At 43.1% G+C, this 14,591-nt stretch overlaps 1 protein-coding gene across 4 annotated transcripts in view; it reads left to right on the forward strand.

The window, feature by feature from the left end:
* Window positions 1–2,310: 2,310 nt before the first annotated feature.
* The window catches only part of LOC118769583 (tripartite motif-containing protein 2), a 32,359-nt gene continuing 20,078 nt past the window's right edge, over window positions 2,311–14,591 (forward strand). Inside the window, exon 1 of one of the 4 annotated variants that reach the window (XM_036516741.1) lies at window positions 2,311–2,455. The gene's annotated coding sequence lies outside the window, so the exon portion shown is untranslated. Of the gene's footprint in view, window positions 2,456–2,571; window positions 2,639–2,686; window positions 2,751–12,942; window positions 13,065–14,591 lie in introns of those variants that run through there. The other 3 variants (XM_036516742.1, XM_036516743.1, XM_036516740.1) reach the window with 3 other exon arrangements.

Raw genomic sequence — 14,591 nt, forward strand, 5'->3', positions numbered from 1 at the left:
CCCTGTGTGCTTGTTTACCACTCCATTGTGTGTAGTATTATCCCTCTGTCTGTAATTTCTAATCTTTGTGTTTCTCCCTGTGTTTCTGATTCTCTTACTTTTTCTCTCTCCCTCTCTCACACACACGCGTACGCACACACACACACACACACACACACACACACGCACACACACACACACACACTTACATGAAATAAGAGTTCACTTCTTGCTGTTTAAATCAATCTGAAAGTAAGAAATTTTATAGTAAACCATAGCTGTCCTGAGTGTCGACACCAACATGGTGCCAAACCGCACACAAAGCAAAGACTACATTTAAGAGCGCATAGATGTGCCAAGCAGTGGAGTGTGTCCCCTGCACAGTAAAGAAAAATGAATAATGATAATTAGCTCATTACATAATTAATAATATCTGAGTTCTTATAGAGGCATCAACATTTTAAAATGTTTTGGAGACAAAAATATTGTTGACAGCCAAATTGTTAAACTGCCACATTTATGATGCAGACCACATGCACAGTACAATAAAGGGCCATCAATTATTCACTGTCCAGCACTCAAAAGGCCTGAGTGGATGGTGGCAGGTGCATTGGCTAACAGAGGAGTAATCACCCATGTGTGTGAGGGCCTGTACACCACAACCTCGAAGGGCTTTGGAGACCGAGCGAATATTTGTCTTGGACTGTTCTGTATAATGAATGGCTCAAGTTCTGTTGTCCTGCTTCACTTATTGTGAGCTTTTCAGCTTTGTATTAGTTCTCCTTCTGGTTCAGTAATTTGCTCTGAAGGCTTTTTCATTATCTTTTTTCTTGATTTTCTTTTGTTGTTTTGGGAGGGGGGGGTATTCAATGTAGTCTGGAGCAGCCCCCCCCCCCCCCCCCCCCCCTTTCTGTGTACTCTGCATGCCTATTAATTCTTTAGTTGAATATCCCAGCATTCTTTATACACACATTGCATTTAGGGAACTAAGAGAGAGTCCAGTGAGGAACAGATGAGACTGCTGAACCTCTGCAAAACTCTCCCTCTCTCGCACACTCCGTCAGTATCAAAGAATTCTGCCATTTAAAATAAAAAAGAATGCAAATAACTTTTTGGGTTTGAAAGGGCTTTCATCCCGCTGATGCATAATGTATAGTTGCTGTGGCAACAGCCTCCCACGGGACAGAAATGAGTGTGGAGGGTTCCCCTGGAAACGGGTGCCATGCTGAGATTCGGATGCCTCAGGAGGAGCTGGAGGGAATAGAAATGAGGGAGTTGCTGTGCCTTTAAACGCTCACAGCTCATGCATAAGATAGTGCCAGAGTGAACGGTTAAAATAAGGGCGTCCTCCCCATTCCTCTAAAGCAGACCAAAATAACTTTGAGAGCCACTGAGAGGTTTTAGAGGGTTAACATGGCATTGAGAGTGAGTTTCAACAGGGCTCCACAAGGGAATTTGTTCTCAAAATTATAGCTGCATCTAAATTTAGGCTACTGTAAGTTGATGAAAAAATCATGACCGCTCAAAGCTTGTAGACAAGAAAATCTAGATGAATTGTTGTTTGTTAATTTATAATATATCGATTAATAATATATCTTTTTAAATTGCTTTAAAAGCAATGATTTACCTAGGCCTAATTTGATAGGGCCGTTTCACCTAGAAAATAACAGCCATTAACAACAGAATGAATGTCTGCTCACCTTTTACAGATTCTTGCCAGTCCTCAGTTCACAACTTCATTTTTGAGAAAAGCGGTAACACTGTTAATTGCTTAAAGTGGGACAGGCCCTCTGAGAATAATAATGTAGGTCATGATGGCACTGCAGTTTGTGGGTGAAAAAGAAGTCAGTGTTACGCTTCATAAGTAAAGACACTTTCATATGTCAGACTATATGTTTCAGACCTATGCGTGAGGTAGATCTTTGTGGAGTAATTCAACAGAGCACACCGTGCACATATGGTATTGATTTCAGGTTTTAATGCATATGCAGTGCTACTTTTGTGTTTAATCTAATGAATTGGTTAGACCACTAAGAAAATAGGAAAACTATAAAAGTAGTACAGTTAACTAAACTGGCTACAACGGTTAACAAATACTATATGCTTGCTGTAACATCTGCAAGTGTTTATTTTTATTTATTTATTTTTAATTTCCCCAAACTAATCTGTAGGGAAATAATGCTTCTGATTTATTTAGTTGTGCATCCACAGTACGGTATGCTACGGTTAGACTACATTATATGTATCCCGCCTGCACCACCCCTCCCTCCCTGGGTAGATTATAATTCCTGCACTAACTGCAGTGAATCCTAAAGCTGCATCGCATGCATACTGAATTTGGTAGAGGACGGACCGCCAGTTCAGTCAGGAATTACTTCGTATGTACTGCGGCTCAGAGAGCGTCTCGTCTCTTCGACTCCGTGATCCGCATATTTTGCTGGAAGGGAGTGGACACGATTCGTAGATGTTCCGGAACGTGAGTATGCTTATGCCGTGTCCTTTATAAATTCGCGATTCATGTAGCTTTTTTTATCAAGGCTTCTGATTGTTTCCGTCCGAGTGCGTCATGCGTTGTTTCCACATAAGAGAGGTGGCACTGACAATATAACGAGTGCAGTGATTCGGTGGTTTGTGTGCGCATGGGAACATTTTCTGACAGGTTTGTGTGCATCCGTATTTTCGTTTTTTTTTCGCCACTTATCAAGAGGGAATAGAAAAAATCTGGTGTGCCTTTGAATTTACAAAATGTCTGTCACACACCTCATTCAAAGGTAGGACGATTCGCGAATTTGATTGAATGTGATTTTAATATTTAAGCATATTAAGGAAATATCATTGCCGCGAACTGGCAACTAGATTTTAATTTCCCAAAGTTTTACTCCTACGTTGAAACGTGTTAATAGGCACCACAGTGTTGATTTTGTGCATGTCTCCACTCAAACTTCGGCTACTCCTGCGAGTACATTCATTTTATATCACATGATAGTATGTGTTGTCTTCCTCTCTTTTGCGTTTGGTCAGCTGTAAGAACATAGTCTAGCGCTTTGCATTGTTTTGGTTTGCTTGTTTGCTTTTGTATATGTTCTATAATCTATATTTGGCATTTTCTGTAAATAAGTTAATTGAATGTATGGGATAATCGCTTTTAGTCGCGGAATCTTGTCCTCCAGTGGGCTGTTGCCACATTCGATGCGTGTTTACTAGACTACAGCTGGATAAAACATACTGAAATTCACGTAGTAAACAACATCCGTGTATGGGATATGCAGCTTGGATCATTTCCAAATGGTAAGTAGCGACGCCGGTTCACTGAAAACTCGGTTTGAATTCAAGCAGGGACTGCAATATAATCGGAAGTGGCAAAGGCCACTCCAGTTCAGCAATTTTACTGTTTTCAAGCTGTACCCCGCAGAATTGATTTCCGAATTGACTACCTTTAGCTGTCGTCGGTCTTCATTGGAAATCGCATAAGTCGTTCCTAATTGGTGTAGTAAATATTGTATGTCGCTAACGGAGATTTTGGAGGTAACCTTTTGTAAGATAATAGCTACTGGACTGTACTGCAAACTAGAAGTACATTCAGGAAATACGATGCGAATTGAGTTTAAATATTAGTTTATGATAAGTCTCCTATTAAATGGATGGAGCATCACAACTTCATATTGTGTGAGGTATGATGGGACTCATCAATAAATGCAGATCACAGCTGTTTAAAAGTGATATGTTCAATACATTTCTGATTCATACTGTTAAAAAGCAGTAATGCAGCGAATTCTTGTGTGTTGTATATTGATACAACTGTTACATGTAGTTGCCAGATATAACCTATGTAAAGCAACTATCTTGTTTTCGGTCATTTATAATGATTGCAACCATTCATAGCCATATGAATGATTGGTTGTAATATTTTTAGTGTTAGTTAAACAATAGGCCTTTGATATTCTGTACTGAACGGATTCGTACAGCTGCCACACCTCAGAACAATGCATTAATGGTACCCACAGACATTGTTGTCTGATTTGCAACGCTTCCATGGCTTGTCAGGCAGAGTCGATCTGGATCGACAGATATACAGTAAAGCGGAGGGTGATCATCTGTGACGGCAGCGCATGCGTCAGCAGAAGATTTCCCCGCTGTCACTGACGCGACCTGACAGACAGTTCCACTGATCCACCGCGGCTGCGCGTCCCCTGGCTGCCGCTTATGTTGTGGGTGGCGTGACTTTGATTAGTAGAGGTGAATGTAATGCCAGCTTCATTGAAGCGGAAGCTGAATGCAATAATTGTTCTTTGTATTTTGTAACGGAAATTAACCCGTGTCCAGACACTTGAACATTCCCGTTTTGATTCAAACTCAACCGCGCAATCTGCAGTAAAATGACGCATTCCACCACGCTTTTTTCCCTGTGCACTGAGGTTGAGTGATTACAACGAGTGATTACAACGTGTAACATCATTCAACAGAGTACCCCTCCTCTTCGGATATGAACATCAGAACGCGTAGCTGTGTGCTCCGTTCTCTGAGACAGTCGCACATCATTACAGACGTGTCCCACGGGCTTGCGCTCATTATGTAGTTAAAGGTTGCAGGGTCTACCACGGGGCTGTTATGTTTTAATGGGAAAATGTCTTGAGCATGACGTGCGAGATGGATGAAGCGTATCAGAAATAAGAGTTAATAGGCTGCTGCTGAAAGAACTGGTAAACGTGTCCTTGGCCCTATTCGCTCCTGAAATCCTTGGGTTCTGGGCTCACATTTTCCACAAGGATTTTTATGTCTTTTTACTGGCTTAGTGTCTCCTTTTTCAGCTTACCTGGGTCTTAAAATCCTGCCAAGTTACTTACCTTTCTCAGTTGTATTATGTTGCAAGATTTACCATAGATGAATGCATTGTTTAGCTTGTGTCTGTTGGGTGAAAATAATTTATATCAAGTAAGTCAAGCTGACGAATCTCAATTATCGGAATCAGTTCCTCTGAGCCTCCTGAGTCAGTGTACCATGAAATATTATTGCACAAACCAATGTGCAGAAGTGTATTATTCTCTGCATTGCTAACAAGATGTTCCTGGAATGGTGCCCAGAGTCCTGCATTTTCGAAACATTTTTCAAAAATTATTTTGTGATTATATTCAGTGACAGTGCCAGTCTTTCCTGTGAAGCCCCATCGTTGGCAGCGAGACAGTCAGTGCTGCAGTGCAGCTCAGCCTCGGGGGTTGGATGGGTCATCAATGTCAGGGCAGTAAAGCTCTCAAATACAGCAAGGGCACAGACAGATAGCGCCTGACCTCTGGATAACACACTTCCCTATGTCTGTAGTGAAATAATGCTTGGGAAAGTGGTCATTATCTCTCATCTGACAACTGACAACACCTGTAACTTCAAGCAACCCCCACCTGACTGGTGGAAGGAGACCATTTTTTGCCATTACTGGTCACCATCCACGTTAAGGGGTGGGCATCGGGGTGGTTTATTTAGCCAGTTAAACGGGAATGATTAATTGGCCAAACTGAGAGAAGCAGATTGGTAATTTGGCCAGGGCACTGAGACTGGCCGCCCCTTTGTGGACAGGAATTTTTATGACTACAGTGTGTCATGACCTTTAATATCTCGTCTGAAAGCCAGAGGCTCTTAGCGCTCAGTGTTTCTGTCACAACAATGAGGTATTGGTTGTCTGTTTGCTCCATGGGGAAGGCTGCCCCCTACTGGCCCTCTAGCATCACATCCAGCAGCAACTTGGTTTCCCCTGAGGGTGTCCCATCCAAGTATTAAAAAAAGCCCAACACCACTTAGCTTTAGCTTTTGGGACAGAAAGTGACAGGGTAGTTTGGCTGTGGTCAAAAATTGTGGCTTGTGTGCTCATCAGGAATAGGGTGTGATCAAGAATCATAGCATTCATTGACTGCATTTCATAAACTATTATGATCAATTATGGAGACTTTCCGGGTCAGAAACTATATACAGTCTGGACTCATTGTGTCCTATACCGCATCAAGCCTTGAAATATTGCTCTCCTGTGTACTGTGAGTTCTGGATTGATGGTGAGTGACACTGTTAGAGTTGCATAACCAGAGTTGCTGACATGGTATTTGACTGTTTATGCAGATTTGACTTGGCTGCAGCTTGCAGTCATATCCAGAGTATATATGCAATATAGCATGCGCACACACACACACACACACACACACACACACACACACACACACACACACACACACACACACACACATTTGTGCATGTTTGCACCCACTTAGTTTCTCTCCTCAGAGCAGTTCTTATGAGTCAGGAGATGGACTGCATGTTTCATGCATGACTTCCTTGATGTGCTTTCAGTGCACAACATGCAGCCTAAGCTTTCATGTACTATTTAAATATATTGGTGTTTTGTAGTTTTTTGAATCTTCATGCTTTCCTGAGTTAGAAAAGCTTTCAGTTTCACTGAATGTCAGTTTTACTCTGGGAGTGTTGTTTCCTGGTCCTTCCAGCAGGGGATATCAAGGTCTCATGAATTGTTTTTTTTTTTTTTTGTGATAAAATTTTCTCGTGATTTACAGCTGTAATCCGTTCAAGTCTTCACAATGGGGCCGTATGTACACAGAAACACACACACGTGAATTGAGTATTGATTTAACACAGTTGAAAAACATATATTTAATGCTTTTTAAAATAAAATGATATTTTAGAAATATAAATAGATCCCAGTTTTTTTGGAAACTTTGATTAAAACAATATCTGCAATTGGTCCAGTATGATGTGGCATTGTAGACTAAAATGGGAAATATTTAGATTTATTTTCAAATCTTCTTCTTTCCAGTAACAATGGCCTTCAGAAAGCACTCATGTTCACATTCCTAACAGGAAATGCTAATCATTATCAGTGGTCCACTTGTGATATTATGATACTTCCAAGTGACTGATTCAGTGGTATGGTGCATGTATGGCAACATATAAAGTGTTACCTGTAACCTGTGCCCACCTCCCAGCAACTCAGGAGCCATGTATCCATGGCAACTGGAGCAGTGTGGTAAATTATGCTTTGTGTAATTCTTTTAATAATGCCTCAGTTGACCTTGGTGTAAAATGAGTTCTTTGTACTGTCATTCCATGAATCATCAAAATGTTTCAAATGTGAGGAATAATGCCTGTTCAGGGCTCTCAGTGAGGAACAATGAACACTTTGTGTATTTTCACCTTGATACTGCCTTTGAACAGCTACTCATTATATTTCATAATGTCGTTTCTATATTGATCAATAAAGGTATGTGTCTGCACAAATACGTCCATCTGAGCATACAGCATGAAATGTCCAAGATTGCTGCATTTTGTAAAATGACTGCAGTTCACAATAATCCAGGTGAATTCCATGAGTCGACATTGTTAGTGTAATAAATATTGTTCCCACGATATTAAAAGTAGCAACATTACAATCTTGGGAAAGTTGAGTCAGCACAGATGTTGATTGTACAGTAGAAATATGAGGCGGGTTAATTCTGCTGCTTTGCAGTGCGGCCTTAAATAACACCATTGAGGTAGTGTTTTTTTTCTAGCTTACTTAAGCCACATTATGGTGTCAATGGTAGCTGAAATGAACAAAGAAATGATATTTCAGATAAAAAGAAACACTTGCTTAAGTTTGTCATTCTGACATTCTGTAATATATTTTTTAAACCAGGGTTAAAAGCCATACCATAGTACATGCTGCAGCTTTCCCACAGTACTGTGAGTGCTGAGAGTGAGTAAAACCCAGCTGTGCTGTTCTGAAGAATTGTCATGTTTCCACAGATGATTGCTGCTGGAATATGGGCTTCAAGTTAATAATTTGTATGGGTGGTCAAAGTTCATCTCACTGAGGTTTCTGATGGAATGACAATGTCGCTGACAAGCTGGGGCCAAGGAGAACTCACGATTGGCCCGCAGTGATGATAGTGTCAGTGTGTGTGCACAGCCTGTGGTGGAGAGGAGGAATAAGGACCAAGCCAGGCGTGAAAAGACATATAAGCACTCTGCCCCTCATCCCTTTCGGCTTCACTGCTAACACAGCCTGATAACACTCTCTGTTTCCAAGCAGATTTAGCGACCATGTATGCCTCTTCCCCCTCCGTGGCCCGAATTAGCATAATGAGGGCTTAGTTTTGACAGTGGTTTCGAAAAGCATAATTTAGTGGCACTGCACTTGTGCCCATGCCAAAAACCATGGACCGCATTATAAACGCGAATGACCTCTCAGCCCCGGTGCAGCTGTCTGTCATGTTAGGAAAATGTCTTTCTGTCAGAGATTATTGCTGAAGCCCAAGCCCGAGTCTGTTGGCAGAGCGATTTGTGACTATTGTGAAAATTGTTGTGCTGGATCACTGTAAGCACTCCATTAAACAGTTATCAGAAGAGCCAGCCCTGTCGTGGAAGTCATGCATGTAGACTCAGAGCTGAGGGCTGTTTCCTAGCCTCCATTATATCAACATTGTGTATCTTTGATTTGATCTTTAAGCAAACCTTGTTGTACTTTAAAGGGGTAAAGTGGAAGTTGTTTGTACTGTGTTATGTATGTGGCTTCTCTGTTTTGAAGTACAGGACTTCACTGTTTATGTGCCAGGAGGTTCTCACTAATCAGCTATGATGTGTGTCTTTTCCAAAGAACCGTCTCTTAGACTCCCTTAATCATTTTAAGGGATGCCAGAAGAGATTACTGGGGGAATGGATAAACTGGCATTTGTTTGATTGCGGGGGGGAAAAGTCTGTTGGGCCTGCCAACAGGATTGATGCACTTTAGCTGAACAGCTTCCACCAGCTGTTTGACTGCACTGCCTTCCACCGTTCATACTGTGTAGTTTGTCACCTAATCTTCTACCTGATGTGAAGTGGAGGTGATCACTCCGTTCCCAGAAAGGGTCAAATTACTCTTACTGCTTTACCTCTTTTTAAGGGCTTTCTGCAGTTACTGGTTTATTTTCAACAACGAGGTTAGATATTTCACCAATGAAAAAGAAAAAAAAAAAACAGACATAAGATATCAATTGCCAAGTTGGCAGGCACCTGAAACAATAAACCCATCCTGTTTCCATGAACTCAACCTGCTTCTCAAATTTGACCTCATGTGCCGCAAAGATGATGTCACCTCATGTCTCACAACTCAAGAACGAAAGTATTTTTCTGTCTCTCAAGTTGAATACTATCACATGACATAGGTTTAGATGTCATTTCATTCTGTGTGGCATGGAAATAATTTGTCCACTTAACGGTGCTGGGATGTCATGCAGACGGTTTGCTTACAGCATGTCACATCATGTGGGCTATGCTGATTGGTCTGTGTTTTGAGAACCACTGAACAGATGTTTCTATTTCCAGGAGAAAATACTCCATTTATAACCAGGATAGAAATTATTTTCTGTTTAGCATTGATGCTGGAGTTATTTTATCTCAGATTTTCATCATTATGGTAGAGACCTGAGTGACTGATTGGTGGCATAGGGGGGCGGGTGGTATGAGCAGTGGCTCATACAATAATAGCTGTCCTGCAAAGGTCAGGCAAAGGGAACAGCAGAATTGCACTGTCACTCTGGGGGGGGGGGGGGGGCAGTCCAGGCCAGGTCTTCGGGTGAGCAGACAGATAAGTGACGCAGGAGAAAACCAGGCTTGGAAACCATTCTCATTATCGGTCTGTGCACACAGTAGTCTTGTGCTATCTGAGGTCTGAGCTCAGCCAGCCTTGCTGTGCTGTCTGGAAGTGCCTGCAAGTGCTCAGCAAGACACAACACTGTTTGCCTCAGCCCCAGTGCGTGAATCAGACCTGCCCATTGTATGGGTGCACACAATGCACAGAGGCCCTGCGGTTTTTGCACATGACCTGGAAAGACCCGTAGGGAAGACACCCAGGCTTATTTCTTCTGGGATATAATTTCAATAAAAGGGGGCAAAAAGTTCATATAATAAAAGTTCATTCATAACTATTAATTATTTATGAATATTTTTTTAAAGGCACAGTTCCCATTTTATTATCTAGCGTGTGTCAGTGGAGTCAGTGGCTGTGTGCAGGAATCACTCTTGTGTTGAATGGACTCACATCTGCTGTATGAGAGGAGACTGCACAGCGAAGGGGGAACTGGGCCCAATCACAGTGTCACTGATGTGCCCTCTGTCTTTGGCAGTGAGAGGTGACTGTCTGCCCAGAGCCTTCTCCCCCAGTCTGCCATGTTCTCTGTGTTTAAGGGAAAAAACACAGTCGCATTCCATTACAGTCAACGGTGTCTTCCATGCAGTCCCCCCCCCCACCGCTGCCGGCTGTCTCCCCTCTGTCACTTTGCCCCGCTTGCTGTCGTCTCTCTTTGCAGTTCCTACCCTACCAGTTAGGAATCCGTCAGCGGCCTCTCAGACTGCGGCGGGGGGGCTGCTCGGTTCTGCCGCGGAGGCAGGTTGCATGGAGCAGTCACGGCCGTCCTGATGCCAGTGATGTGTGGCAGTCTCGCTTTAGCCCCCGACTGCACCACGTGGGAGAGTCTGCGCGGCCCCCTCTCGCTGTCACGTTGAATTTGCGCAGCGAGCGGCTGACTCCAGCAGTGATGATAACGTCTCGTTCCAGTGCTCATGAATATGGCTCATTATATGGAAATGATAGCGTTTACCAAACACTGGCAATGTTTGGTTCATTAAGTGTACATTACTGGAAAAAAGAACATTGAGAAGCTCTTCCCCATTGGTGTGGTCCACATAGTGTGTGTTCAAAATTTGTCTGCTGTGCTTGTGTTAAGCTGTAGATGTATAATGCCATCCTGCAAAGAAACAAGCTCATCACTGATGGTGCAGTCAGCTAAACAAATCCGTTCCTGTTAATGTCACTTGATACAGCTCGCAAGAAAACTACTCTTATACAGGATTCATTTGACAGAATGTTATTTCAAATAATTGTGCAGTTACCTAGCTTTAGCAAAGGGCTCTTGCAAAAAAGCTGTCATGCTATCAAGCAAAGCTGTTTTGAAAAACAGACTTTCAGTCACAGAGTGGGGTTTTGAAAAAGTGTTCTTTAGCCCATTCTAAAGACCCTTTTAGAATTTGCCGTTAATCAGGGTCATTCCGCTAGCCTGCCAGGGTGACCACAGAGCCGGAGGTTCAAGGAGAAGGTTAAGCTGTCTTCAAAGTCCCTGGTGATTTGTGGGTGAAGTAACTGGACCGGAAAGGCTTTTTTGTCTCCTGTGTCTTGCCATTTCCTGTTTCTCTCAGAAATTATGGTTGACCAGGTCACATGGTATCATATCTGCGTGTTTACTGTCCCTGGGGTCACTTGCAACAAAACAACCAGCTGAGTGACCTCTCATGTATGAAAGATAAAAAGAATAAAGCTTCCAACCAGTACACACCCTTTATGATTTAAATTACATCTGTGGGAGCGTACATATTCAATAATATGATTTTTGTTGTGCTCGCAATACTTGAACCTTGACACAGGCAAAGAAGTCCTGGTTCAAAATTGTTGGTGACTAATTCTGAAGTATGCTGGAGACAGAGCTCAGAAGGGTTACCCAAATTTCTGAACTGATAATGGACACACAAAAAAAAACTTGCAGTGGAGGATTCGCAGCTGAGAGGGACTCAGTCATTGACTTGCACTTTAACGTTTATGTGCTTTTTATGATCACATTTTGTTTTTCGTCTATCATTATGAGCTTGTTTAATGAAAAATGTTTTGGTGACAAAAAAATAGTGGCTGAAGAGTCTAGGACTAAGTGTGAAACAAGAGGATTGAATAGTTGTGTTTGTGCAGAATCCTACCGGTCTGGGTGTTTGCCCTGGTCAGTAGCTGGTAGCGGCCTGTTTCCTGGTTGATATCTGGTTGCGGTCTGTTTCCTGGTCGGTGTCTGGTTGCGGTCTGTTTCCTGGTCGATAGCTGTGTTCACGGCAGGATCTGTGATGTGCGGTGAGAAGTAGCGGGGTTTGAGAAGTCGGCTAGTGTCAGTGTGACTTTGCTGTAGGGAGAGTGTTCATCTGTGAGACCTCCCCTGCAGCAGACTGCTCATTGAGAGGAACCCTTGATAAACTCCACCCACACACTGAAACCATGCTTTCGTGAGCACTTTTGTAGCAGCTGAAATTCACATTGCTTTTCTCCAAGCTTGACATACCTTCCCTGTGTTTGGTCTTTAGTGTGAATTGGTGCATTGTTTACTACCTTCAGGTAATGCATTACACATCTGCTGATTTGTTTCTTTTCCAGCTTATTTCATTGTTGAAATTGTTTCAGACCAGTAATATTTCCTTGAAGACAGGGAATATGACTTGAAAGAGGATCTCTTTGAGAAGTGAGACCTACAGTATATACAGTTGTCATGCAGTTCCCATAGCAATAAAATGCCCCAGTGTCTTTTAGTGATCTTTGTCGGCAGTAACTTTCATTTATTAATACATTGGAAGGGGAGCCTCAGAAAATGTGACTTAGTATAATTTGAAATTATATATTTTTTTAAGAATTCAGGCAGTGGTTTAAAGTGTGCATCTGGAGCAGATGAGGACAATAATCAAGTTTAAAAAGGCTACAAACATCTGTAATGCACAGAAAATAACAATAAAGGTTACTCGAAAAAGTAGAATATAAGAGTTATGAATTCTTCATTTGGCTGCCTTGCACAGACTTGCTGCAGAGTGTCAGTGATATGAATTTAAATGTACGCAAGTCCTCTTCCCTGTGACAGCTACTCCCTGTCCTTAGACAACACACCAGCTCCCTCCTCATGTCCCTGCGTACATATCACCCCCCCCCCCCCCCAAACCCAGCCCCACCCCCTTTATCTAGAGGGGCTGTTGCTTCTGCACACGCCTCCGGCCCCAAGCCCTGCTCTGAAGCACAGGGACTCACAGTGCTGCCCACAAGCCTGGAGCAGCCCTCTGATTGGTCGCTACCCTGCCCTGACAGCAGAGCCCCTCCCCCTACCAGGGCTGGTGCTCGCTGTGCCGAGAGTCTGTGTTGCTGTAACCCGACACTCAAGCCTCGCACGCGTACTTAACGTTCGAGAAATGGGACCGACGTTCTGACAGGGGGCAGCCCGATCATTTCTCCCTTCAGTCGCTACCTGAAAGCAAACGGGAACAGCCATGGAGATGAAGTAAGTCCTTTTTTTGCTTTCTCATGGAGAGAGGGAAAGAGAAAGAGAGAGAGAAAGCCAGCATCTGTGTGACATCTCTCTCTCTCGTTCTCTCGCTGTCTCTGGGGGGGTGGTTAGAGAAAGCCTCCTTGCTCTGCTGGTCCAGGCAACAGGAAAGCTTTGACACTGCGTTCACACCCTGTAATCTGCCTCTCCGAGTGCATGCAGGCAGACTGATGGCAGGCCTGTGTACATGTCCGGCGCCGTACTGCATGTATGATGTTCAGAGGAAGTCTGCCTCAGTGAGTCTCACAGGTGCAGATTTGTCTCGGTCCTGGCATCTCTGTAAAGCATCCCCTGATGCCTCTGTCTTTCAGTACACTCATCATCTCATGTGTTTTTGTTATGCTAGCAGGTGTGAGAAGCACTAAGAATTACTCAGAAAGAAACAGGTACACTATGTACGTGGCAGGCAGTCTCTCCTTGTCCCAGTTTATACATATGAATGTTAGGGGACCAAAACTGGAAGTCTAGGTAAAAATGTGTCGTTGCTAACCAAGTAATGTCCCTGATTGTTTAGAAGAAGAAACATAAAAGTGATATTATTGTTGTCTTCCCCACCCAGTCTGGTGCATGTCTCTGATTATAACTGCCTAGAAATGTTGTACTTTGTACGATATTATGAGAGCTCAGAGTGTTATTTTGCATCAGAGGGTTGCAGTGGCTTTATTTAATTTACTTCTGAGTGATCTTTTGAATTGATGACATGAAAGACTCAGTGCTTGGAAGATGTAGAAATGTAGCAGCCTACTGCCACTTCACTCAGCTGGCAACTCCAAGCCCAGATGGTCATGCATGATGCACCGCTTATACAAGAATATTTTATGCAAATGAATTGCACAGCACAGAAGCGTCATGGTTTTTTGAATGTGGGCAGCATGTTGTGACATGCAGGGTGAATTTCTTTCTGTGTTGACCTCTGATCTGTAGTTGTTTTCAGTTTTGCTTTCAGCTTGCGGTTGTACTGTTTGATCAGACCTCCGCAAGGGTTTTGCTCCACCAGGGTTTAGGCGAATGTCTGTTTCCCCTCTGATTGGAAGTCTTGAATTAGTTCGAATTACTGTGCCTGTCTTCACACACAGAAAGTGCTGATTACAATTTATGACAATAAATTGCCAGTCAGACTAACAGTGAGCTAATGGATGTCTTCACTCCGGATCTGTGCAGGCGAGGCAGCTGATGAACAACAGACCCTTCTCGTTTGTCTCAGGGAAAGTGTTTGGGGTCATGTTCCCGGCACTTAGCGTTTCTGTAGCAGAGTGCTCTCCGTCTCTTTTGTGCGCCCAGGTGCCTCGCGAAATCTGCAGACGACACGTCATGGCTGTCCTTCAGCGGTGTGCCACATCTGCGCTGGCCCCTTAGCTCGACTCAGATTTAGCTCGGTTCTGACAGCTTCCTGTGCCTTCCTAGAGAACATTTTTTTGCAAACCGGCACATGCTGTAATTGTGTCACGTTGTCTCGTTTTTTGAGCTGTTGAATGATTATCT

This window comes from Megalops cyprinoides, chromosome 22 (assembly GCF_013368585.1).
Source record: "Megalops cyprinoides isolate fMegCyp1 chromosome 22, fMegCyp1.pri, whole genome shotgun sequence".
Lineage (NCBI taxonomy): Eukaryota > Metazoa > Chordata > Actinopteri > Elopiformes > Megalopidae > Megalops > Megalops cyprinoides.